The following is a 25,265-nucleotide window of genomic DNA, read 5'->3' as shown; positions in this document are numbered from 1 at the left end:
TACCTCTGGACACACCCTTGACTTTTGCTCTGTTTGCTTCCGTTCACATTATACAGTGGTTCTTGTGACCAAAGACGTGTGAAGAAGCACTGATTTTGTGCATATTTGAATTCATAGCTCTTTTTTAACCATCACTGGAGTTTTTGTTCTAATAGGAATCTCATGCTGACTTTTGATTATGTTGATAATGGGCAGGTAATGCTACTTTCCTTCTGTGGTGTGGGGTCCCTAGAGCCTTCCTCCAAGGCTACATGGCCTTGATTCAGAGGGAAGTGGAGAATCAGTAGCCTCCTAGTTTGGCAAGAATAGTCCACAAGTGTTTGCTGGAAGCAATTCTAATAATAGCACTCTGGGAGAAATTCTAATTCTCCTGGATAGGTGAGGAAACCAAGAATTAGAGAGTTAGAAATTGGACCAAGGTCACATTGCCAGTTATGTGGTAGATCCAAGAAATGAGCTAGAGTGTAAATGCTCTTCCATGTGTCCACCTGTGCGTGTACATGGCACCACTCCCACAGTGTCCCTCCTCTGCCCCTCTAGCACCCTGCAGGAGACACAGAACTCCAGGCGGCTACCTTTTCTTTCCCTCTTGCTTTCTAGGACATCTGTTCAACTTGGGAGTGAGGGGAGTACAGAAACTGCCCGAAGACTTACTGTAGGGAGGGTTATGCCAACAAAAATGGCTTTTGTGCAGGGTATCCGAGAGTGAGGCCCTCCAGCCTGGAGCCTCCTAAAGAGTAAGTTTAAGGATTCACCAGTCTAGCAGAGGACTTGACACAGTACCTCCTCAGTAGAAAGAAGCTGACATTATTATTATAGCTGAGAGATGTGAAGATGTTGTCATGGGAATATGCACTAGCTGGCCAAAAGCTACTCTATACACACATTTAAAAAGTACTTATTATGTCACCTTCCTTAAGTACTTAGTATGTACCAAGACCATTGCATACATGCAATTAGACTCTCATGACAACCCACTAAGGTTGGTACAACTGCTGTCCCCAACCCAAGTCTGAAGAAATTGGATCTTAGAGAAAGTCAGACTTTTGTAAGATCTCACAGCTAGTAAAGGGCAAAACCGGGAATCTAATCCTGGCAAGTGGACGCAGGAGTCCAGCTTCTAAGCAACTAGCTGTGCCCATCAGAGACTCATAGTGCAAGAGGGGGTTCCAAAGGCAAAATGTGAAGAACTTAGTGAGGAGGGGCTGTGGACCTGGGGTGGGTGTAGTTAGGAAGATAATCTTCTCAGCTGGAATCTCACAGATAAGTGGGGTTTGGGAAGGCAGTGGATGATGGAGCATTAGAGAGAGATGTATAGTCCTCACCAAAGGTGTGAGCAGAGGGCAGCCCAGCCAGGGGGCCTGAAGCAGAAGCGCTCACAGGGAGAGAGCCCTGGTTTCCTTTCACCTCTCTTCCCTCTCAGGGTTCTGCCGGGACCACTTTACAGATGGCCTCAGGTTTGGGCAGAGCCCCCTCACTCAAGGTTACTGAATGTAACCTTGCCCCTGACGTGTTCTCCTGAGCTTGCTTCTCCTGTGGGGGCAGCAGGTGCCTTTGGGACCACCCACCCAGGGAACGACTGGCTGTGGGCTTCATGGTCTGAGGTATAATCCATGCTTCGTGTGTTTTGAGAGACACGTGCTAAGGCCTGCAGTGGCCAAGCTCTGCTTGTTGGTCTGGCCTCCTGGGGCTTTTCCCAGCCTCACCTCAGCCCCCTGTGATCCTGTCCTCCCCTATGAGGAGCTTTTGGAGTTGAGGAGGCCCTGGCAGTCCTTATGTCTTCACTCTGCTTCTGGGTTTTGAAATCCTCCCCAGCTTTTGAGTAATGAGCACTCCTCCCGCCTGTGGCTGAGGCTAATTTTGACCTCATGCAGTGAGATCTGCTTTTAAACTGCCCTGGAGGGGTGTGGCTGGAGCCCTGGATGGGCAAACCAGGATGGCAGCCACCCAGGTGCCCTGTGTCCTGCTTGCTCTGTAAAGTTGGACCAGGAGTCCTGTCCGGGATCTGTGTGTGGTGGTGATGAGCTCTGGCTATGGGATCTGACTGGAGTTAAATCCCACATCTCCTACCACCAATAGCATGGCCCTGGACAAGTCCATTAACACTGATCTCTGCAGCGTCCTCATTGCACCTCTCTCAGAACAATGGAAAATTACATGGAAAATACTTAGAAGGGCATGAGGCATATAATAGTTGCTCAATGAAAGTTAGTTGTATTTTGTACTGAGTTCCTAGAAGCTCATCCTGCCTGCCCACTTTGCTGATGAGAAGTCTGAGGCCCACACAGGTTGTTTTCCTGCTTAAGATCAACTACCTGGCATAAGAGCTGGGGTGCTGCTCTAGCACACTGGCCTCCTAAGCCAGGGCTTTTCCCTCTTAGCATTAAGGCCTGGGGTTTGGTCCATTTCTTGAAGGAGGACACAAGATCCTACTCATTTTGTTACAAATAGATTCCTGGACCCCAACCTAGACCCATTAAAACATAATTTCTAGAGTGGTGCATGAAAATCTATAATTTAGCCAAGACCATGCCCTTCTCATCTACACTTCCCACTTGATTCTTTGGTACTCTGAAACTTCAGAACTGCTGGCTTTGCTTTGTGTAAATTGGTAAAAATACAGAAGGATCAATCACCACAAAGTCTCCACGTTCTTCAGTCAGCCCGAGTTTGTGTCCTGCCTGCTACGTGCCCTTCACGCATGTCCTCGGGGACCTTGCAGATCTGTTGCTTAGCATTTGGGAGGATGGGGTGCTGGTGAGGAAAGGGGAAGGTGAGATGGGGTTCACATGTTAAAGGGGAGACAGAGAGGACTGGTGATGCTGATGTTCAGAGAGGGCAAAGGAAGGTGAGTAGGCAGTCAGGAGGGGCTCAAGTGGGGAGCTTTGAGAAGCAGAGGAGAGAACCAGGGGCAGCTCCACCCAGGCTACCCTTGGGGAGTAGAGCTGCAGGGAGCAGGCGTCACTGGGGGCAGCTGCGAGGTGTGGGGTGGGGATGGCCCGACTTCCCAGCTACCAAGACATTCACTCCCTTCTTTTGATACCATCAGGCTGCTCTTTTATGATTGACAAACAGCCTCTCTCCAAAAGCTACTGTAGACTTGATGTTTATCTTTTTGTTTGACTGTGGGGGAGCTGTTTGCCCCTTGATAACTTTGTTCCTACAACCCCCTCAGGGACAGTAGAGGCCAGTGTGGATACGGTGTGGCCCCAGGAGGCATGGGAGCGGCAGGCAGGAGGGGCAGGAGGGAGATGATCTGGCAGGGAGGGGTGCCACCCCTGTGGTGCTGGGCAGAGCACCAGCTTCCTGTATCCCATCTGCTTCCTGATTACCCCCTGTCTGCTCCCTGGTTATACCAAATTTGGGGGTGGCAGTGAAAATGCCTCCATGAGCCCTTTGAAGTCAGAGGTCAGGGTGTGTGTGAGGATGAAGACCAAGCAGCTGCTGCCATCTCAGCTGTCTCCCATTGAGCAGAGGCTCCAGCCACACTCTGGATGGATGAGATGGGCACATGTGATAAAGGCTGATATTTCCAAGTGCTGACCATTGACCATTCGCTGTGATAAGCCCTTTATGTGGAGTAGCCCATCAGGATGGGTACCAATATCACCATTTTCCAGGTGAGAAAAACTGAGACCCAGAAAGAATAAGTTAGTCACTCAAGGCTGTACTGTTGCTGCTGCTGCTGCTAAGTCGCATCAGTTGTGTCCGACTCTGTGCGACCCCAGAGACGGCAGCCCACCAGGCTCCCCCGTCCCTGGGATTCTCCAGGCAAGAACACTGGAGTGGGTTGCCATTTCCTTCTCCAATGCATGAAAGTGAAAAGTGAAAGTGAAGTCGCTCAGTCGTGTCTGACTCTTCGCGACCCCATGGACTGCAGCCTACCAGGCTCCTCCGTCCATGGGATTTTCCAGGCAAGAGTACTGTAGTGGGGTGCCATTGCCTTCTCCACAAGGCTGCACTGGTGAGTAGTAAATTGAAATTGGAACTGAGGCAGCCGGGCTCCAGAGGTCACACTCAAACCCAGGCCAAAGAATACCTGCCTTATTCACTCAGGAGGAAGAGGGGCTCTGCATGTATGTTACTAGAGAGGGGTTCTCAGGAGGAAGAGGGGTTAGAGAGACAGCTGATGTGCTTGGCTCTGTTGTGTTTGGACGCTGGCTGAAGTCAGCATTGTTTGTGTTGGTCAGACTGGCAGCTCCTGGAAGGCAAGGTTGGGGCAGGTTGAGTTGCTCTGCCAAGGCCCCAGCACCTCTGACTTGTGTGTGATGCTGCTGGTCAAGATGGGTCAAATGCAGTTGGTGTTGCCCTGCTCAGCACTGCTGTAGAGCCACCTTTTTCATTACTAGCACGATCTCCCCTTCCAGTCGTATTTTTGTCTACCAGGTTTAACATTCGTCAGTGCTCATTGCCTGTCCTAGTTACTACAGTGTATTTGCTTGATGGCGATTTTCTATTTCTTTAATTTCTTCCACATTTATTAATTGAAATTCTGCTGTAAGAAATAGATGCCCCTTCCCTCTCATCTATTTATTTATTTATTTGTATCAGCTTGTGAAAAGTAAAAATGTTAGTCACTCAGTCATGTCTGACTCTTTGCCACTTGGTGAACTGTAGCCTGCCAGCCTCCTCTGTCCCTGGAATTCTCCAGGCAAGAATATTGGAGTGGTTGCTATTCCCTTCTCCAGGGGATCTTCCCAACCCAGGGCTTGAACCAGGGTCTCCTGTGTTGCAAGCAGATTCTTTACTGTCTAAGCCACCAGGGAAGCCCCTTGTATGAGCATTTTCGTTGTTCAGTTGCTCAGTCACATCTGACTCTTTGCAACCCCATAGACTGCAGCAGGTGATGAACAGGCTTCCCTGTTCATCACCAACTCCTGGATCTTGCTCAAACTCATGTCATGGGGTTTGGGTGTGATGCCATCCAACCATCTCATCCTCTGTCATCCCCTTCTCCTCCTGCCTTCAGTCTTTCCCGGCAGCAGGGTCTTTTCCAAGGAGTCAGTTCTTTGCATCAGGTGGCCAAAGTATTGGAGCGTCAGCATCAGCATCAGTCTTTCCAATGAATATTCAGGGTTGATTTCCTTTAGGATTGACTAGTTTGATCTCCTTACAATCCAAGGGACTCTCAAGAGTCTTCTCTAGCCCCACAGTTTGAAAGCATCAATTCTTCAGAACTCAGCCTTCTTTATGGTCCAGTTCTCACATCCATACATGACTACTGGAAAAACCATAGCTTTGACTATATGGATCTTTGTCAGCATATTAGCATGGACCTGTATCAGCATAGACCATGGCTATTTATTATATTGAACCCGTAAGTCACCTTTAAATTCCATTGCCATGTTTGTGAGTTAAGCCTTGCTCCATTTCTTGCCTGGATCACAACATTAGCTTTCTAACTGGTCTCTTTGCCTCCAACCTCCTTCCTTTCAAGCCAGACTTTACACGTCCACCTGAGGTCATGTAATGTCAATCTGACTATGTCACAACTCTTCAGCTGCTTTCTTTTGCCCAAAAATTCCTGTGAATGGTGATATGACAAGTAAAATTCATGAATATTTACTAAATGATTTGCATGCGTGTTCTCACTGAATCCTCATGATACTTGGACAGATTGAGTAATATGAGCCTCAACAGCATTCCTGTAGTGCAGATGAAGAAACTGAGGCACAGAAGGATTAACCAACCTTCCTTGGGCTGCTGAGCTGTTATGTGTTGAGCTCATACTCTCAGCCACTAGACTTACCATCTGCTAAATCGGCCCTTAATGATCTGACCTTGGCTACTTCTATAGCTGCGTTTTCACCAGCCCTGGCATTCACTGCACTTTCCGTAAATAGTACTTGTTATGGAAGTAGGTGTTCTCATCCAGTGTTGCTGAGGATCCAGTTGACATTTTGGCTGCAGTGATGGTAGGGACACTGGTAGCAGCAGAAGGAATAGTTTTCTAAGAAGTATAAACAGTGGCCAATGGTCCTATGACTGTATGTGAGTCTAAGCCCTTGTGAGTTTCTCGCCTACCTGCCCACATCAGACTGTCTTCCAGGACTTTATTGCTTTTTCTCTTTCTCCTTTACCACTCAGGATAAGGTAAACCTCACCTGCAGCATTCTTCCTGAGCATTCAGTCTGCCATGATGCCTTTCTCATCAGATTCCTTCATTAGGCCCCTACCATGTCGATTCTACTTGAGGTCTTCAGAATGTTCTGTAAGAACTCTGGTCAAGGACCATGCATTTTAATTCCACCCCCTGGAAAGTTGCCATCTGTATAATATATGTTCAATTTGAGGATTCCCTGATTGATAACTAGATATAAGACACAAAGAGTCATAACTCTAATGCAAGTGAACGCAGGCCCTGTACTCATTATCTAAAACCCTTTGGGTCATATGAGTTTTGGAATACAGAATTTTTCTGATTTTAGCAAGATATTATGGGTGTATCTAATATAATTAATAATACTCCTGTGGTATCTGAGAATTATTCTATAGTCAAAGATATTAATATTTGTCTAATGACATACATGAAAATTCTAGGGGAGGTAAATAAAAATTTTAAATAGCCTCATGGCAAGCCTTATCATCACATAAGTTCCAGTTTTTTTCATTTTCAGAGTCTTTTCTATTTTGGAATTATGGATAAGGAATTGTGCACTGGCATTAAGGTATTAATAGGTGGTGTAAAGAGGCACCAACATCTTTTCCTGGGAGCTGAGATGAAAGACCTCCAGGGATGAGAATGCCAAGGCCACTGCCAGTTGTGGTCAGGGGAGTCCTTTGGCCCCTCGCCTAGTTGAGAATTGAGCCCAACACCAGTATGAAGAGGCCAGTGAGGAGCAATGACAGTTGTCTAGGAGAGAAGTCACTGACATGGGTGCTGGTAACAGGATGGGGAAACAAGCCTGTGTGAAACGTTGCAAAGAAATGAGCTGCAGAGCTTGAGGGGGCAGTCGGTCAATCAGATGTTCCCAGGCTTTGTGCTCCGCAGTTTGGGAGAGTGTTGATGTATTAAATAGCATGAGAGTACACTCCGGTACTCTTGCCTGGAAAATCCCATGGATGGAGAAGCCTGGTAGGCTTCATGGGGTCACAAACAGTCGGACATGACTGAGCAACTTCACTTTCACTTTCACTTTTCAGAGGTGAGATGGACTGAGGAGAAGGTGGATGCATTTGAGCATTTGGAGTATACTTTAACCCACTGGGTGGAAATAACTTTTAAGAATAAAAGGGAATGGGAGAGGAGTTTGGGGGAGACTGGATACATGTATATGTATGGCTGAGTCCCTTTGCTCTTTACCTGAAACTATCTTTACATTGTTTGTTAATCAGCTATATTTGCTATTTGTGTGTGTGCTCAGTCGTGTCTGACTCTTTTGCGACCCTATGAACTATAGCCCGCCAGGCTCCTCTGTCCATGGGATTTTCCAGGCAAGAGTACTGGAGTGAGTTGCCATTTCCTGCTCCAGAGGATCTTCTGGACCAAGGGATTGAACGTGCGTCTCTTGAGTCTCCTGCATTGGCAGACAGATTCTTTACCTGCTAAGCCATCTGGGAAGCCCAATACAGAACAAAAAGTTAAAAAAAAAAGAGAAAGAATAAAAGAGAAAATAGTATGACACTACTTCTACAGTGATGTGTGCATCATTGCCAATATTTAATTATTGTCTTCAGTTGTTCTATCATTATGATGACACTATTAATTTGCACGCCTCCTCCTCACCAGCTGCAATCCTCTGCTGTCCGAGGCCAGGCCCATTCTCAGACCAACATCTGCCCAGTCTAGTCTGATTTGCGCTTGAGTCTCCCAGGAAACCATCACACGTGTGCTCTGTTGGTTATGTTGTCAACCTGTAAGTGGTCACTTATTTATTGAAAAACAACAGGCTTTGTCTCCGAGGGGATGTCTTGATCCCAGTCCTCCCCACAACTGACTGACTGGCCCAGAACCTGTTCTGGAACCTGAGCTGGAAGGAGAGGGGGTGGGACTGGTAGACATCTCCTCTCTAGAAGTCTGTCTCTCTCTCCCAGGGGAGCTCCTGAAGAAACCCTGAAGCAGAGAATTTTCCTGCTCTCCTTATCAAAGAGAAGGATTTCATTTGCTCGTTTATAAATGGGTACTGTCTAATAGTTAAATCTGCTTGGGGACTGAGGCATGGGAGCATGTTTGAGAGTTTCTTGATAAATATCATGTGGAAATGGTGTTCTGCTTGCATAAGCCAACTCCTGAAAAATGGGTCCTTTAATGTCCTCTCAATGAGACCAGCTACGTGACAACTGGCCTGGGGAGCTGAAATGCTGGTGAGAAATTGAAGCCATAGATCTGTCTCAGTGTGGCCTCATCAGCTGTGATTGTTAGGTGTTAAGTTGAAGACCTACAGCCCTCTGGTCTCGCCTGCATGTGATGGATGGCAGCTCGGGCGTTAGCCAGGGTTGGATAGGCTGGTGGTGGGGGCTGCTGCTGCCGGGTGCTGATTTGATATGCGTCCCCCTCTGGGACATGCATGGAGGATGCCTTGTGGGAGGAGAGAGACCCAAGAGGGCTGGTGGTTGCATCCGTCTTGATCCAGCTGGGAAAACAGGAAGCATCTGAGATATTTCACCCAGAGGAGATTTAATGCAGAGAATTGGTTACAGAGATGTTGGAAGAAAGGGCTCAGGGAGCCAAAAGGAATTGGTAGGTAGATGGGGAGAAGCAGAAGAAAGAAGAGGCAATACCCAGAGACAAGGAGACTACCAATCCCGCTGGACCGGGACCTGCACCTGAACCCAAGCTGTGCTGCTGGAATGACTCGGGAGGTGTGGCTGCCACCTTCCCTGAGGCTGGAATCAGGAACACTCCATCCGCTGCCGCTATGGCAACTATGGGCCAGGGCCGGAGCTACTGCCCACTTCGGGGAAAGCCAGCAGCGAGCTTTCCTCTTTCTCCCACCTTCTCATCTCCCATCAGTGCCTCCCTTTGGCAGAACCAAACCAGATGGCCGGAGAGTTTGTGAAGTGTTCTCCTGGACTCCAAGCTCCAGCAGTAAAGAGGATTTAGAAGGGTCTGTGTAAACTGAGAGGCAGCAGATGAATAAAGGACACAGTTCTGGGGTTGAGGTGTGCAAGTGGAAACTAAGAGAAGTTCCTAACTTGGTATGGTGCTCAGGGTGCATTTATGATTTAAAATCCATTATGCCCTGAGTAGTTTCTTTGTTTTTTTCTCCAACAATTCTCTGGCGAAAAGGTGTTAGAGTTGGAAATGATCAGTATTTCACCTTGTACAGGAATATCCTCTGCAGCGTTTGGAAGCACCGGAAGATGGTCCTGTAACTGCTGAAACATCTCCAGTGACAAGGAAGCTTGCTACCTGGGTAAGGTAGCCAGTTTATTTCACAGTCGGACAGTTGTAATTACTGGCAAGCACCCGGCGAGTGGAAACCTGTTTTCTAGGAACTTCTGCCCACTGGTCCTTGTTCTGTACACCATGGGCAATATCCTTACTTCACTTACTCTTTACTCTGTGTTATGTAAGAGAAGGTGGGCTTCGGATTCTGTACTAGTCAGAAGTAGACTGGTCCATGAAAGACAGGATCCCCCCATCCCCCCAATCCAAGAATGGCTTAAGTAAAGTTCAGGGTCTTGGGGAGGCAGTACATGGAAAGTTGGGGGCGCTGCCCTGTCACGTCCCTTAGAGCCCAGCCTCCTTGCACATTTCTACTCTGTCAGCCCCAAAGTATATGCCCCAACCCCATGGGTGAAGATGGCACTGTGGTCATCTCACCCATGCTCCAAGCAGTAGGATTCATGGAGGTGGGGGGGAGGGGTGGTGTGTGAAATGTTACTTCTCTCTTAAGGAAGTATCCTCCGAGCTGCCTAGAAACTTTCCCTTACATTCGATTGGCCAGAACTTGCTTGTGTTGTTGTTCAGTTACTCAGTCATGTCCAACTCTGCCACCCCATGGACTGCAGCATGCCAGGCCTCCCCTGTCCTTCACTATCTCCCGAAGTTTGCTCAAATTCATGAACTTGGTTACATGGTCAAAATCAAGCTGCCAAGAAATCTGGGAAATGTATTCTTTACCTGGATACCTCAGTGCCCAGCCCAAACTTCTTTGACTATGGGAAAGAAGGCAGTAGATACTGAGGTCCAGCAGATACTCCAGCAAAAGTGTCAAGTTTTATAGGCCAAGCAATGCACTAGGCCCGTGCTTCTCACATTTAATATGTGCATTTCCTGGGGAGTTTGTTAAATGCAGATGCCGACTTAGTAGATCTCACTGAGGGCTGGGATTCTGCATTTCTGTCAGGCTCCTAGCTGACAGCAATCCTGCTGGTCCAAGGACCATACAGTGTACAAAGGGCTGGACAGTGTTGAACAAGAGGGACAGAGGCTCATCTTGCATCCTGCAAGTGAAGTTGAATCCCAGACTTTTTACTGTAAACCTGCCTTTGGGGGATGCTGTGAGATTACAAGAGCCCGGCTCCCAGGAGGCCCTGAAATGTAGCTTCCTTCCTGCTTTTGGAGTGTCTCCTCCAGGAGGGCGCTGATTGGGGCAGAACGCATGAGCTGTTCAAATTGTGTATCAGCTACAGACTCCAGGAAAGTGAGCAGGTTGGGGGTCACCCAGAAGCAGGCGAGATTTCAGAGGGGGTCCAGCCGGCACGGACGACCGCAGAGAGGAGGCTTCAGGCTGGGCAGGGGCAGGGCAGGAGAGCACTTCCCCCTGTGCCAGGGAGGACCAGGGCCTGCAAGAAACAAGGCCGCCACGGCGGGCCTGCCCAACTCCCCATCTGCTCGGGAGAGAAAGGACACGGAGCAGAGGCAGGAATTCAGGCAATTAATCCTTTATTTAAAGAATAATAAACAGCCAGATTTTACATACTGAAAGAGGGAACAAGGTAAAAGGGGTTAAAAACTAAAAAGCAAGGATGGCAGACACCAATTAACACAATGCTAATTGACAATTTCCCCAAGCTTCCATGAAACATGCCAGGCCGATTTCCCCAATTGCTAATTAAATCAAACCGCACACACAATACTAATTTCCCTAACTTAGGGAACTCAGTAGACAAATAAAATGAGAAACTAACTTAAACATTTTGTCAAAGTATGGGAAGACGGATGAATGAAATCTTAACATGAATAAACTTTGGCTTCGTGTAAATTTGTTAAAGTTCTGACATGTTTAATGAAGTCGTGAAATATTCTGGTATCTCTGTTCTGCTCACAATTGCATAAACGTTCTTCGCTAATCACAAAATAATACACAGCAGTCCTCTTACACTTATGCTCTCTCCCTCCGGTGAAGGGTACCTAGCGCATCATGGAAGTGACACGGAAATTACACCTTTTAAAAATTATAAAATACCTACTTAATTACAATTAAAAACAAAGAAATAACTTTTTCTTTAAAATAGTCCCCGAGGTCTTTTGAGCTGGAGTCTGGCTTTTTGAAAAAGAGAAGCCAGTCACTTAATCACAGAGTTGAGTGTGGAGGCAGCTCACGTTGGCTGGTGTTTGGCGACCCCCCTCCCCCAGCCCTGCTCTGATCTATCTCAGGGGCCCCATGGCTCCCTTTCCCACCAGCCCTTGCTGCAGCCTGCTTTGAAGTGTCCCCTTTACGCTCTTGCCTCTTGCTACACTCGGGGTCTGCTAGATGTATCCCCGTTGAATTTCGCTGTCACAGAACGGGGACGGGTCTTTGAGGTCATCTGTCTAATTCGCTCATCTTCCTATTGAGGAAACTCAGGCCAAGAGATGCGAATGTGCCTGAGATCTGACAATTGGCCTGAGGCCCCCACGTTTGTTTGTTTGTTTTTTAAATTATGTGAGAATTATATGGTTGTCTGAATAACTGTGGCTCATACTTCCATTGTGTTTATTGCTACCTTGTTCCAGCCACTGTTGTAAGAGCTCTGCACAATTAAGTCAGTTGATCCTTGTAATGATCCTGAGAGGTCAATATCATTATCTCCCCATTTTATAGATAAAGAAACTGAGGCACTGCAGTGTTGAGTAGCTCACCTGAGGTCACATCCCTAAGTGGCAGAACTAGATTTAACTCCGGGAAGACTGGCTCTAGGTCCACGCTCTTAACCACTCCATTAACCTACTCTTTTGTAGACTAATTAGAAAATACAGAGAGAAATAAAGTAGAAAATGAGAATAAATGTCACGTGTAATAATGCTTTTCAGAAAAATATAACCATTATTAGAATTTTGGCCATATCCTAACATAATTTGTCCTCCTTCTTCTTACATGTTAAAAAATAGAATTAAACATATCCACGTGCTTTCCTATGATTCACTTGATTTTGTTTTTTTTTTTTTTCTTAACAGTGTACTGTGAACAGCTTTCCAGTGCCTATAAACACACGTGTGCAGCATTATCTTCAGTGGCTGCAATGCATCCCACTGAATGGATGTGCCACAGCTGAGTTAACCTATGCACTGTGGTTGACATTTAGGTTGCTTCTTTCTCTCTCATAGCATGCCGCAGACATCTTTATTTTCTTGTTGCATTTTCCTTATGGTGACCCCTTCACTGTTATATATATATGGAAACCAGAAGATCTGAAAGGTGAGGGGGAGAAAGTGTTAAGTGGAAGTAGAGGACACCCCTAGATGTGCAGATCTAGGAAGCTGGACTCCCAACCAGCAATGGAGGAAACCCCCACTCCCTAAGTGAAATATTTCACCACGGGTCCATTCTTGTGCAATTTCTTGTGGATCACTAAGGCAAGGGTCACAGTCCCCCCAAGTAATATAATGGACACTCACCATCTGAGGTTCAGTAAACTATTCTTTAGGGGTGATTAGCTTTAGACGTGTGTGTGTGTGTAAAGAATTGTTATATTTTAGGGTATTGGCTGCTCAGTGAAGTATATGAAAACTAGGCTGTTGGTGAAACTTGTTTACATAGATTCACATGTTCCACCCACTAGCCAGAGAGACAAGTGGGTATCTTTGCTCAGCCTGGGATGTAGACATGGGAGATGGCCATGCGCAGCCGCGGAGCTGGGTTCTTTGGCCTCTTTGTCCTGACTGGCATCGGTAATGCATTTGTCAAGAAGGAGGATGCTTATCTGTCCTTGTCCCTCCCTGGGACAAAGGCAGACCTGTCATTGTGAGATCAAGGGAACTCTGGAACCGTGTTGAAGGACAGCTGAAAGTCTTTCTCGTTCATTGTGATTTATCATAATCACTGACCCCTCCCCCAGGATGAAATAGGAATGAAATAGTAATGTGATAGGTTAATGCTGATAATTAAAGAGAGTTTAAGACCAGTATGAGACTGAATTGTGTGTGTGGGTGGTTGAAATGGCTGTTTGATGTGAAAGTCAATGATTGAATTATTCAGAGAGAGTGATTTCCAAATGATAATTTTACACTTTACATAACTGGTTTTGATTTATTATAGTGGCACCCAGTTGAGCCTCTTTAGTTCTAAGGGGCTGTCAGCTTTTCCCTCCCCAACCCCTGGTTTGGAGACCACACACACAAAAACCTGCTCATGTCTGAAATGTGACGGTATTGTTGTTATCTCTGTGGCATGAGTCTCCCCCCTCGTCCCTCGTAAGAGTTTATGGCTTGTTTGGCTTTGCAGTTTATAATCTGGCAGAGGGTGTGTGTTAGAGTGTACACGAGCGAGTGCACACATGCTTGTGTATGTGTATAGTGAATGGCCCAGATAACCTGATCTCTCCTTCCCTTTCATTGTGGTTTTACGAAAGCTTTGATCTTTTGTCATTTAGCAAGAGGTAGGGCTAGGCTGGGAACAGGACCCCACGGCCAGCTGGAATGAAAATGGTACGGCAGCGGCAAGTTGCAATGCTGCTTCAGAACTGAGAGGAGAGCGAAAAGCTTGGGAGCCCCACTTCCGGATCAACCCAAGAGAAGGAATGTGAAACTTAGAGAATGTATGAACTTATGCCAAGTAAATCCATCTGAAAAACCAGGCCTCCAGAGGCTGCTGTTTCTCATCTGAATCTTTTTTTTTTTTTTTTGCTGGAAGTGACGCAAACCAAGGCACAGTTATTCTGCTGATCTTTTCTGAAGCAGCCTAGAAGGCAAGTGACACGGGACAGGCAGGCAAGTTACTTATCCTAACATCTTCTTGGTTGACACCATGCTCCAACCCTCCCCTCCCAACACTGCAGCTTCCATCCCTCCTTTGGGATTGAGGGTGGCTTATTCTTATGAGTAAAAGCAGTAGCAGGAAGATCATTCGTTTAGTGACAACCCTGAGCACTTACATATGGTGTAATAACGTGGACAACAGCTAGCATTTGTTGAGTGCTTGCTTTGTGACAGGTACTGTTTTAAGCACATTTACTGTATTAACCCATTTGATTCTGTGTAGAGCCCTCAAAGTATTATATTTGTTTTTGCCTCATTTTATACATCAGAGGCTGAGGGTCACTAGGTTGCCCCTGAATGTAGTGTCTGCACTCAGAATTCTTTTTCAGCACTGGTCCCAGTGAAAGATGCCATGCTCCATGCTTACTCCTTCAGTAAAGGAGGTCTTTATTTTCTGAAGCCTTTTGGATGGCTGGTTGCATGTCTCTGATCTATGCCTCCAAAATAGGCAGGAATAGAACAGACCTATCAGAGAATATTGGAGAAGGCAATGGCACCCCACTCCAGTACTTTTGCCTAGAAAATCCCATGGACGGAGGAGCCTGGTAGGCTGCAGTTCATGGGGTCGCTAGAGTCACACACAACTGAGCGACTTCACTTTCACTCTTCACTTTCATGCATTGGAGAAGGAAATGGCAATCCACTCCAGTGTTCTTGCCTGGAGAATCCCAGGGACGGGAAGCCTGGTGGGCTGCCGTCTATGGGGTCGCACAGAGTCGGACACAACTGAAGCGATGCAGCAGCAGCAGCAGCATCAGAAAATATGCTGGAAAATTGTTGGGGAACTCAAGGAGTTTGGGGATGGTGAGGAAAGGCTGGGTGAGTGGAGGCAATGAAAGGAGTTGGGACACCACTGTGGGGGAGGGAAAGGGGGCATCAATAGATTTAATGAAGAGGAAGTCTAGACCTTGTCCCTCCGGTTTGGCACTTGGGTCACACTCCCATGATGGCCAATCCTGAAAGTAGCTTAAATTTCCCTAACCTATAGAACTGGTCAACTGAACGCTGTCTTTCTTCTCTGCTTTGATCTCATTTTAAAAAGTGTTCAAAATGTCTCAAACTGGGGCTTATTTTTAAAGTGAAAAAATTTTTATATTTACTTATTTTACTGTCTTCGGTCTTAGTTGCCACACTCAGGACCTTTCATTGCAGTGTGCAGGCTTCTCTAGCTGCCCTGTGGCATGTGGGATCTTAGTTTCCTGACCAGGAATTGAACCCAAGTCCCCTGCATTGGAAGGTGGATTCTTAACCACTGGACTACCAAGGAGAGTCCCAAAAACTGGGGTTTAGACACTGCTGGAGGTACCCAGTATTGCCAAATAAATCTGGGGTATGATTTCAAGGAGGGAAGTTAGATGATTTCATTGGCTAGTAATCAAAATATTACTTTTATAGCAAAATACATCTCAGTAAATTATGAAGTAGAAAACAAATTCTAATGAATCCTTAAAGCCTGGGATTTCTAAGAACTGAGCTAGGCCCCAGAACCCTGGCAGGGTGGATTCACTCTTCTCTGCCCTTTGGGCCTTTTAGGGAGTGAAGTGGAGCAGTCTTGAAGCACGTGTTCCCCTGGCCTTGCCAGGAATCCCGCCAGGCAGATGAGACCTGGCTCCTACCCAGCCCTGTTTCTGATTGATTCCAGGGGACTTCCATCCTCAGAACTTCTGTGGATAATATTCTGATAAATTTTGGGGTTAGGATACATTTCAAAGGAAGATGGGAACCCCAGAGGCCTTGGAGAAAGAAGAATGGAAACGTAACCCTCAAAAGCACAAAGTTTGGTACTTGACAAAAGATGATATAAACCAACTCACAAGAAAAATGACCAACTTTTGGGAAAAGATATTTGTATCACATATAAAGGATTAACATTCTTAGTATACAAAGAGATTTTATGAAGCAAAAAGTAAAGAACACCAGATAGAAAAAATAGGGGAAAACATACTTTGTATTTTTATAGAAAAAAATGACTGATAAACATTTGAGAAGAAAGCCTTACCAGTTATTAAAGGAATGTTAAATAATCCGTAACATATACTTTTTTTAACCTGGGAGATTTGAAAAAATGGAGACAATTTGATGCTGGCAAGCATGCTGGGAAATGGGCAGACTCATACAGGGTAGGTGGAAATGGGTGTATTGGTACATACAGCCTCTCTGGTGAGTGGACTGAATTTCTTAGAATTTAAAATGATCATATTAAGTACCTAAAAGTATAATATAGCAGGAGTATTGTGTCTGTATAATGACAAATGTATAGTGACATTCTTTATAGTTGGTTATGAAGTAGCTGATTACAACTTAAATGTCCACTGAGAGGGAAAATGGTGAGATATGCAGCTTCATCCATGTGATGGGAACTTACCTTATTGTGTTGTGTGCTGTGCTGTCATGGCCTACGCTTTATGACCGCATGGACTGTAGCCTGCCAGGCTCCTCTGTCCATGGGATTCTCCAGGCAAGAATACTGGAGTGGGTTGCCCTTGTCTACTCCAGGAGATCTTCCCGACCCAGAGATGGAACCCGGGTCTCCTGTGTCTCCTGCATTAGCAGGCAGATTCTTTACCACTGTGCCACCTGGGAAACCCTCATTATCTTATGAGATAAGTCTTTATATGCAGATGTGAGAATAAGAACAGTGCAGGCTGACAGTGTCACTCACTTTTTGATTAAAAAAAGATGTATATTTATTTATTTTTTCTTGTATTTTCTTATGGTAGTTACACCCATGTAGAGTTAAGCTGGAGCAACTTTATTAAAGGTGAATCACTGAGCTTCCCAGGTGGCGCAGTGGTAAAGAATCCGCCTGCCAATGCACGAGATACAAGAGACTTGGGTTCGATTCCTGGCTCAGGAAGATCCCGTGGAGTAGGAAATGGCAACCCAATTCAGTATTCTTCCCTGGAAAATTCCACGGACAGAGGAACCTGGAGGGCTACAGTCCATGGGGTTGCAGAGTCAGACATGTCTGAACAACTGAGCATATGCACATGTGGGTGTATGAGAGAAAGGGACAAATCCTTGGAGCAGCAATGAAAAACCAGAGCTGCTAACTATACCTGACTCTTTTAAGATTTTTTAAAGGATGTATGTTTATATGTAGTTATGTTGTCTAAACATAGATACAAATCAAGGAAGAAAAATGTACCAAGAGGGCTATGGTCAGTGAGGTTAGAGATGGTTTTTCTTTTATGTGTTTTGTAGTGTTTTTCAGAATTAAAACAAATGCCCTCCTGTCATATCACTTGCTTCCTGTGCACCCTACACTCAGCATTCAATATTCACCATTTTGTGTTTCTGGTTACCTGTCAAAATGAATATATTCCTTCTCGCCACCCCCCCACCACCTTACTATACTCAAGGAATCCAAGTTTTCAGTTCTGGAGGTAACCTTGATGTTTCATCCCACCTCCCTACTTTGCAGTGTTTTGCAAATGAGTGTGTGAGCCTCTGAGGGAACACACGTTGCCATATCCTTAGGATATCCCTGATGTGTCTGTTGTGCCAGCGTCCTGTCTACTTAGTTCTCCCTTTCAGTCTCAGATGTGTCATGATCGGGATGATAAATCACATGGCTACCCTGCTTGGAGCAGTCACGTGACAGTTCACAGTCATGACATTGGTGAGAAGCGGAGACAGTAATGAAACCCAGAGCTCCCGATTTCACTATATATGGTCAAAGGCAAGCCCTGCCTTCAGTGAGCTTCTAGTAACCCTGGCAATAAAAGGCATTTTCCTACAAAGACAGATGGTTCTCTGGGGAGAAATATTGGGTTTAACTCTTGGTTCTGCCCCTACTGGCCGTTCTCTGAATCTCAGCTGCCTTATCTGTAAAGTGGGGTTACTGTGCCTGTCTCAGAGGGTTGATGTGAGTATTAAATACAGTGCTGAGCATTATGCTTAAAAAATAAACCTCATTTATGAAAAGAGCAGTCCAATATAATGCAAAATTATATAAGGCTCCAAGTATATTGTTGTTCAGTCACTCAGTTGGGTCCAACTCTTTGACCCCATGGACTGCAACACACCAGGCTTCTCTGTCCTTCACCGTCTCCCAGAGTTTGCTCAGACTCATGTCTATTGAGTCAGTGATGCCATCCAACCATCTCATCTTCTGTTGTCTCCTTCTCCTCCTGCCTTCAATCTTTCCCAGCATTAGGGTCTTTTCTAATGAGTCAGCTCTTCGTATCAGGTGGCCGAAGTATTGGAGCTTCAGCATCAATCTTGGCAATAAATATTCAGGGTTGATTTCCTTTAAGATTGACTGGTTTGATCTCCTTGCTGTCCAAGGGACTCTCAAGAGTCTTCTCCAGAACCACAGTTCAAAAGCATCAATTCTTTGGCACTCAGCCTTCTTTATGGTCCAGCTCTCACATTCATACATGACTACTGGAAAAACCATGGCTTTGCTACATGGATCTTTGTCCCTGAGGTAAAAATGAAAGTTTGATCATGTATTGGAACTGAAGGACACTAGGTACATTGGACAAGTCCAATCTTATTTCATAGGCACACTTTCCGAATACCCTACGGCAAATTCTTCTTTAGGGATACCAGAAGATGGAGAAGTTTTGAGTTGCTTGTTAGAAGTTGAGCTCAATGACTGAGTAGGTTGATTCATTTGGGTGAGTGTGGTGGAGCCAGAGGCTCTTGCAATCAGAAGGGAGCTTGGAAATGACATAGTGCCACTCCGGGCAGAAATTGCTCTGGGAAGTCTTTGGAAGCCAGAATCCATGTTGTCTTGCACTAGTCCCACTGGGAGACAAGCACCAAGAGCCGACTGGACCTCTCCCTTGTCCCTGGCTTTCCTCCTCAAGTAGCCCTGGTGGGGAAGAGACCCTGAAAGTCTCACCTGCCACATCTTGCTTGGACACTGACCATCTAACTGGTGTCAGAGGTGGTCAGTTCTTACCCTCTTAATCCCTGGAAAAAGCTGAATCTGCTACTAAATATTTCCCTTATTTTCTGGTGGGCATAGAAAAGGGCTTTGGGTTTTCACTTCTGAATTAGCAAGAAGAAGGGACAAAGGACCTGGGTGAAAGCAATAACAACACAAAACAACGCTTCCCCTGCCCCCCACCCCCCACCACAACTTGATCTGTTTGGAAATTTGAGCCTAAAAGCTCACTCATTCTACTAAAGTAGATTATTCCAGGACAATGAAGGCATATTCCAAGGGGCTGCATACTTGAACAGGAGCTAGGATCATTGGACAAAAACTTTAGTCTACTCCTTTGTATACCACAGCAATACTTTCTAATATTTTGTGAGCATTTACTCTGTGCCAGCCACAGGGCTAAGTGTTTTATAAGCATAATCTCATTTAATTCTAACAAGAACCTCTGAGCTTGGTGCTATTATTATCTCCATTATTCAAATACTGTGACTGAAGCTTAAAGAAATTAATTTGCCCAAAGTTCTCAGCTAGAAAAATCCAGAGTATGAAGCCAGACTCTGATGTCAACAATTATGTCTTATTTCTATATGCTATAGTCTCCCTGTTAACATAAAATGTGCCAGGCACTGTCCTAGAGAAGAGCTCTATTATTGGCAGGTTTTGACCATGAATTTTCATGGCACACTTAAAATATTTTTTTTCCTAATTCTGATTGACGCCTCCCTCCTCCTCCACCTCCTCCTTTTTTTCTAGAGGAAGAAAGTCTCAAATACCTACCGCTTGCTGTACCTCCCAGCCTATGTGGTCAACATTTAATTACATTAACATTTGTTTTCACTAAAAAAGTAATCACATTACTGCCTTTCATGTCACATTAGTGAAAATGGATACCAATATGATACATATTAATAGAATATGATGGGAAATTGCTAATACAATTAGACTTTCACATTTTATTAGTTCTGGAGTGACACCATACACAGAAGAACAGCTCACGTTAGTGGTGATGAGGAATGGCTGAGAGGCAGTAGATGCCTGTCTATCCTGCAAAGGCACAGCAGGCTCTCAGGGAACCCTGGAGCATTCAGGGGTCTCATGCTAGATTTCTGAGTCCTACTTCCTGTTCCCTCCTGTTACATGAGCACCTTTGGGCTGGGACAGGAATTCTTCCTTCACAGCCAGACTGTGTTGCCTGAATTGTGGTCATTAAAGTATCATGTAACATGATCCTGCCTGGGTGGCCCCAGATCAGATAGAATTAATATTTCATGATCCCTTCTGTGGCGGGTGCTGGCAGGGAGGGGACACAGGCAGGGAAGTGTCCCTAGGGCCCATCCCAACACTCTTTAGCGGCTTTATGATGGTCCTCTGCCTTAGGGTCGGGGCCTCTGGAATAGCATTTGGTTGCTTTTGCCTCCCAGAGGTTTACCCACCTTCCATCCTTCTCTTCCTGCTCAGCCCCCATTTCCTAACTCACCCGAGAGATGGTAGGAAAGCCTTCTTGACTGTGTCATTGGTGGACATCTGAAGGTGCATTGTTCATCCTCAGTCCTGGTTAATTACCTCTTGGTGTGTTAGATTTTATTCCTGTGATTTTATCTCCTTCCCCACTTGATCAGATCAGATCACTCTCTCAGTCGTGTCCAACTCTTTGCAACCCCATGAATCGCAGCACATCAGGCCTCCCTGTCCAACACCAACTCCCGGAGTTCACTGAGACTCACGTCCATCGAGTCAGTGACGCCATCCAGCCATCTCATCCTCTGTCGTCCCCTTCTCCTCCTGCCCCCAACCCCTCCCAACATCAGAGTCTTTTCCAATGAGTCAACTCTTCACATGAGGTGGCCAAAGTACTGGAGTTTCAGCTTTAGCATCATTCCTTCCAAAGAAATCCCAGGGCTGATCTCTTCAGAATGGACTGGTTGGATCTCCTTGCAATCCAAGGGACTCTCAAGAGTCTTCTCCAACACCACAGTTCAAAAGCATCAATTCTTTGGCGCTCAGCCTTCTTCACAGTCCAACTCTCACATCCATACATGACCACAGGAAAAACCATAGCCTTGACTAGACGGACCTTTGTTGGCAAAGTAATGTCTGTGCTTTTGAATATGCTATCTAGGTTGGTCATAACTTTCCTTCCAAGGAATAAGCATCTTTTAATTTCATGGCTGCAGTCACCATCTGCAGTGATTTTGGAGCCTAAAAAAATAAAGTCTGACACTATTTCCACTGTTTCCCCATCTATTTCCCATGAAGTGATGGGACCGGATGCCATGATCTTCGTTTTCTGAATGTTGAGCTTTAAGCCAACTTTTTCACTGTCCTCTTTCACTTTCATCAAGAGGCTTTTGAGTTCCTCTTCACTTTCTGCCATAAGGGTGGTGTCATCTGCATATGTGAGGTTATTGATATTTCTCCCAGCAATCTTGATTCCAGCTTGTGCTTCTTCCAGTCCAGCGTTTCTCATGATGTACTCTGCATAGAAGTTAAATAAACAGGGTGACAATATACAGCCTTGATGTACTCCTTTTCCAGTCTGTTGTTCCATGTCCAGTTCTAACTGTTGCTTCCTGACCTGCATACAGATTTCTCAAGAGGCATGTCAGGTGGTCTGGTATTCCCATCCCTTTCAGAATTTCCCACAGTTTATTGTGATCCACACAGTCCAAGGCTTTGGCATAGTCAATAAAGCAGAAATAGATGTTTTTCTGGAACTCTCTTGCTTTTTCCATGATCCAGTGGATGTTGGCAATTTGGTCTCTTGTTCCTCTGCCTTTTTTAAAACCAGCTTGTACATCAGGAAGTTCACAGTTCACATATTGCTGAAGCCTGGCTTGGAGAATTTTGAGGATTACTTTACTAGCGTGTGAGATGAGTGCAATTGTGTGGTAGTTTGAGCATTCTTTGGCATTGCCTTTATTTGGGATTGGAATGAAAACTGACCTTTTCCAGTCCTGTGGCCACTGCTGAGTTTTCCAAATTTGTTGGCGTGTTGAGTGCAGCACTTTCACAGCATCATCTTTCAGGATTTAGAATAGCTCAACTGGAATGCCATCACCTCCACTAGCTTTGTTCATAGTGATGCTTTCTAAGGCCCACTTGACTTCACATTCCAGGATTTCTGGCTCTAGATCAGTGATCACACCATTGTGATTATCTGGGTCGTGAAGATCTTTTTCGTACAGTTCTTCTGTTTTCTGTCCTTTATCAAGCCCATCTTTGCATGAAATGTTCCTTTGGTATCTCTGATTTTCTTGAAGAGATCTCTAGTCTTTCGCATTCTGTTGTTTTCCTCTATTTCTTTGCATTGATCGCTGAAGGCTTTCTTATCTCTTCTTGCTATTCTTTGGAACTCTGCATTCAGATGTTTATATCTTTCCTTTTCTCCTTTGCTTTTTGCTTCTCTTCTTTTCACAGCTATTTGTAAGGCCTCCCCAGACAGCCATTTTGCTTTTTTGCATTTCTTTTCCATGGGAATGGTCTTGATCCCTGTCTCCTGTACAATGTCACGAACCTCATTCCATAGTTCATCAGGCACTCTATCTATCAGATCTAGTCCCTTAAATCTATTTCTCACTTCCACTGTATAATCATAAGGGATTTGATTTAGGTCATACCTGAATGGTCTAGTGGTTTTTCCTACTTTCTTCAGTTTAAGTCTCAATTTGGCAATAAGGAGTTCATGGTCTGAGCCACAGTCAGCTCCTGGTCTTGTTTTTGCTGACTGTATAGAGCTTCTCCGTGAAACACTGTCCAAATCCAATTTGTCTTTTCAGGCACATTTCAAATCCCGTTTCCTCCATGAAGATATCCCTATATACCCCAAGCTGATGTTACCCCTGGACGCAACACACACTGTGTACCTGCCTGTGCACTCTCATGTGACTTTACTAATAAGTGACAGTGGCCACTTCCTGGCCTTGTTTAAAAGAAAAAAATTTTTTTTGATTAAAAACTCAGAGTGAAGCAGACAAAACCTGATAATATTAGACTTGAAAGAAAATGAGGGCTGGCCTCTGCAGAGCATGGGATGTGGTACAGTCTGATATATAAGGACCAGGACTCAGAAAGTGGCAGGGTTCCTGCTTCCTTCCCTCTGCAGGCTTTCTCCTGGCCTTCGATTTTATCTGTCCTTCCCTGGATCAGGATCCAGAATTTGGGACCTTGGACTGAAAGCCTGTAGTGTGACAATTGTGAAGAAAAACTGTCACAATTAAGAAAGATGTCTATTACCTTGACAAAGGATTCAGTTTAAAGAGTGGGGAAATAGAGGAAGAGAGAAAAAGTGAGACGGGGACCACCTGACTTTTAAATAATAGGTAATTTACTTTGGAGAAAGTTATACACTGTGGAAATACTAAAAAGCAAATTTATAGCCTCAGAATAGTCAGCGAATGTAAATCAGTATGGCAGCAGGACTTTTATTCACCTGCTCTTTCATGCTCCTTTTTGGGGAGGGCCACCATGGAGGCTCTGGAGAGAAGGGGGAGAAGCAGCAGACTGGGAGCTTGCCCTCTAGAAGCTTATGAGGCTGCATGGCCTGGAGGCAGGATCTCTGATCTGAGGACGGTGAATCCTCAGTCTGTACCAGATTCCTCGCCTGAAGACCTAAGGGTGCTGCAACTAAGATGACGTGTCAGGCCGCATTCTCCTCTAAAATCCTGTAACTCTGCTGAAGGATGCGTATTGTTGTTGTTCAGTCACTAAGTCTTGTCCGACTCATTATGACCCCATGGACTGCAGCATGCCAGGTTTCCCTGATCTTCACTATCTCCTGGGATTTGCTCAGACTCATGTCCACTGAGTCGGTGATGCCATCCAACCATCTCATCCTCTATGTCCCCCTTCTCTTTTAGCCTTCAATCTTTCCCAGCATCAAGGTTTTTTCAAATGAATACACTCTTCAAATCAGGTGGCCAAAGTATTGGAGCTTCAGCTTCAGCACCAGTACTTCCAATGAATATTCAGGGTTGATTTCCTTTTGAATTGACTGATTTGATCTCCTTGCTGTCCAAGGGACTCTCAACAGTCTTCTCTGTCTTCTGGCCTGGAGTTCCATTCACCGCCTCCACCTTCCGACCTGCACCGGTTGTGGGCGAGACGATCGCCGCGTTCCATTGTCTCTCGGCCCTTGTGGCACCTGAGCCTGCAATGTTGGGTCCCAACGGGGACCTGGGCACGCCGGTGTAGGCAGGTGCTAGAGGTGAGGAAGACGGCTTTGGGGAAGCAGAATACGCTGCCGTCAACTCCATGTTCAGTTCAGTTCAGTCGCTCAGTCGTGTCCGACTCTGCAACCCCATGAATTTCAGCACACCAGGCCTCCCTGTCCATCACAAACTCCCGGAGTTCACTCAAACTCATGTCCATCAAGTTGGTGATGCCATCCAGCCATCTCATCCTCTGTCGTCCCCTTCTCCTCCTGCCCCCAATCCCTCCCAGCATCAGAGTCTTTTCCAATGAGTCAACTCTTCGCATGAGGTGGCCAAAGTACTGGAGTTGCAGCTTTAGCATCATTCCTTCTAAAGAACACCTAGGACTGATCTCCTTTAGAATGGACTGCTTGGATCTCCTTGCAGTCCAAGGGACTCTCAAGAGTCTTCTCCAACACCACAGTTTAAAAGCATCAATTCTTCAGCACTCAGCTTTCTTCACAATCCAACTCTCACATCCATACATGACCACAGGAAAAACCATAGCCTTGACTAGACGGACCTTTGTTGGCAAAGTAACGTCTCTGCTTTTGAATATGCTGTCTAGGTTGGTCATAACTTTCCTTCCAAGGAGTAAGTGTCTTTTAATTTCGTGGCTGCAGTCACCATCTTCAGTGATTTTGGATCCCAAAAAATTGACTCCATGTTGGACCAGATCAACTCCTGGCTGAACCACCTGGAGGAGAAGAATGACCACCTCCATGCCAGCCTCCAGGAACTGCTTGAATCCAACTGGCAGATGTGCCTTGAGTTCCAGCAGCAGCTTGGAGAGACTCCCAACGATGCCAGCCCCTAGGCTCTGGGAACCCCCAGCCAGGCCCCAACCCTGACTTGCTGGGCCAGGCTCTGGCCTGAACTCTCACCACCTGGCTTAGATACCTTCTCAAGGGCTGGCCGACAGATCTCCTGGGGGGGTCTGCCTGCCTACGCCACCTTTCTGATACTTCCCTTGGTGTGCCTGGGCCAGCCCCCACCTCCCAGCATCCCCTCCTGGAGCCACGTGTGGGCCAGCGGCTCATCTACCATGCCTGCC

General features: G+C 45.8%; 1 pseudogene; it reads left to right on the top strand.

Annotated features, from left to right (window-relative positions):
* The first annotated feature begins 24,173 nt into the window (after positions 1-24,173).
* Positions 24,174-25,028, top strand: LOC113900775 (annotated as a pseudogene).
* Positions 25,029-25,265: the final 237 nt, after the last annotated feature.

The sequence above is a fragment of the Bos indicus x Bos taurus genome, chromosome 11 (assembly GCF_003369695.1).
Source record: "Bos indicus x Bos taurus breed Angus x Brahman F1 hybrid chromosome 11, Bos_hybrid_MaternalHap_v2.0, whole genome shotgun sequence".
NCBI lineage: Eukaryota > Metazoa > Chordata > Mammalia > Artiodactyla > Bovidae > Bos > Bos indicus x Bos taurus.
Note: the sequence above shows the minus strand (reverse complement) of the source record. Positions and strands in the feature narration are given on the sequence as shown.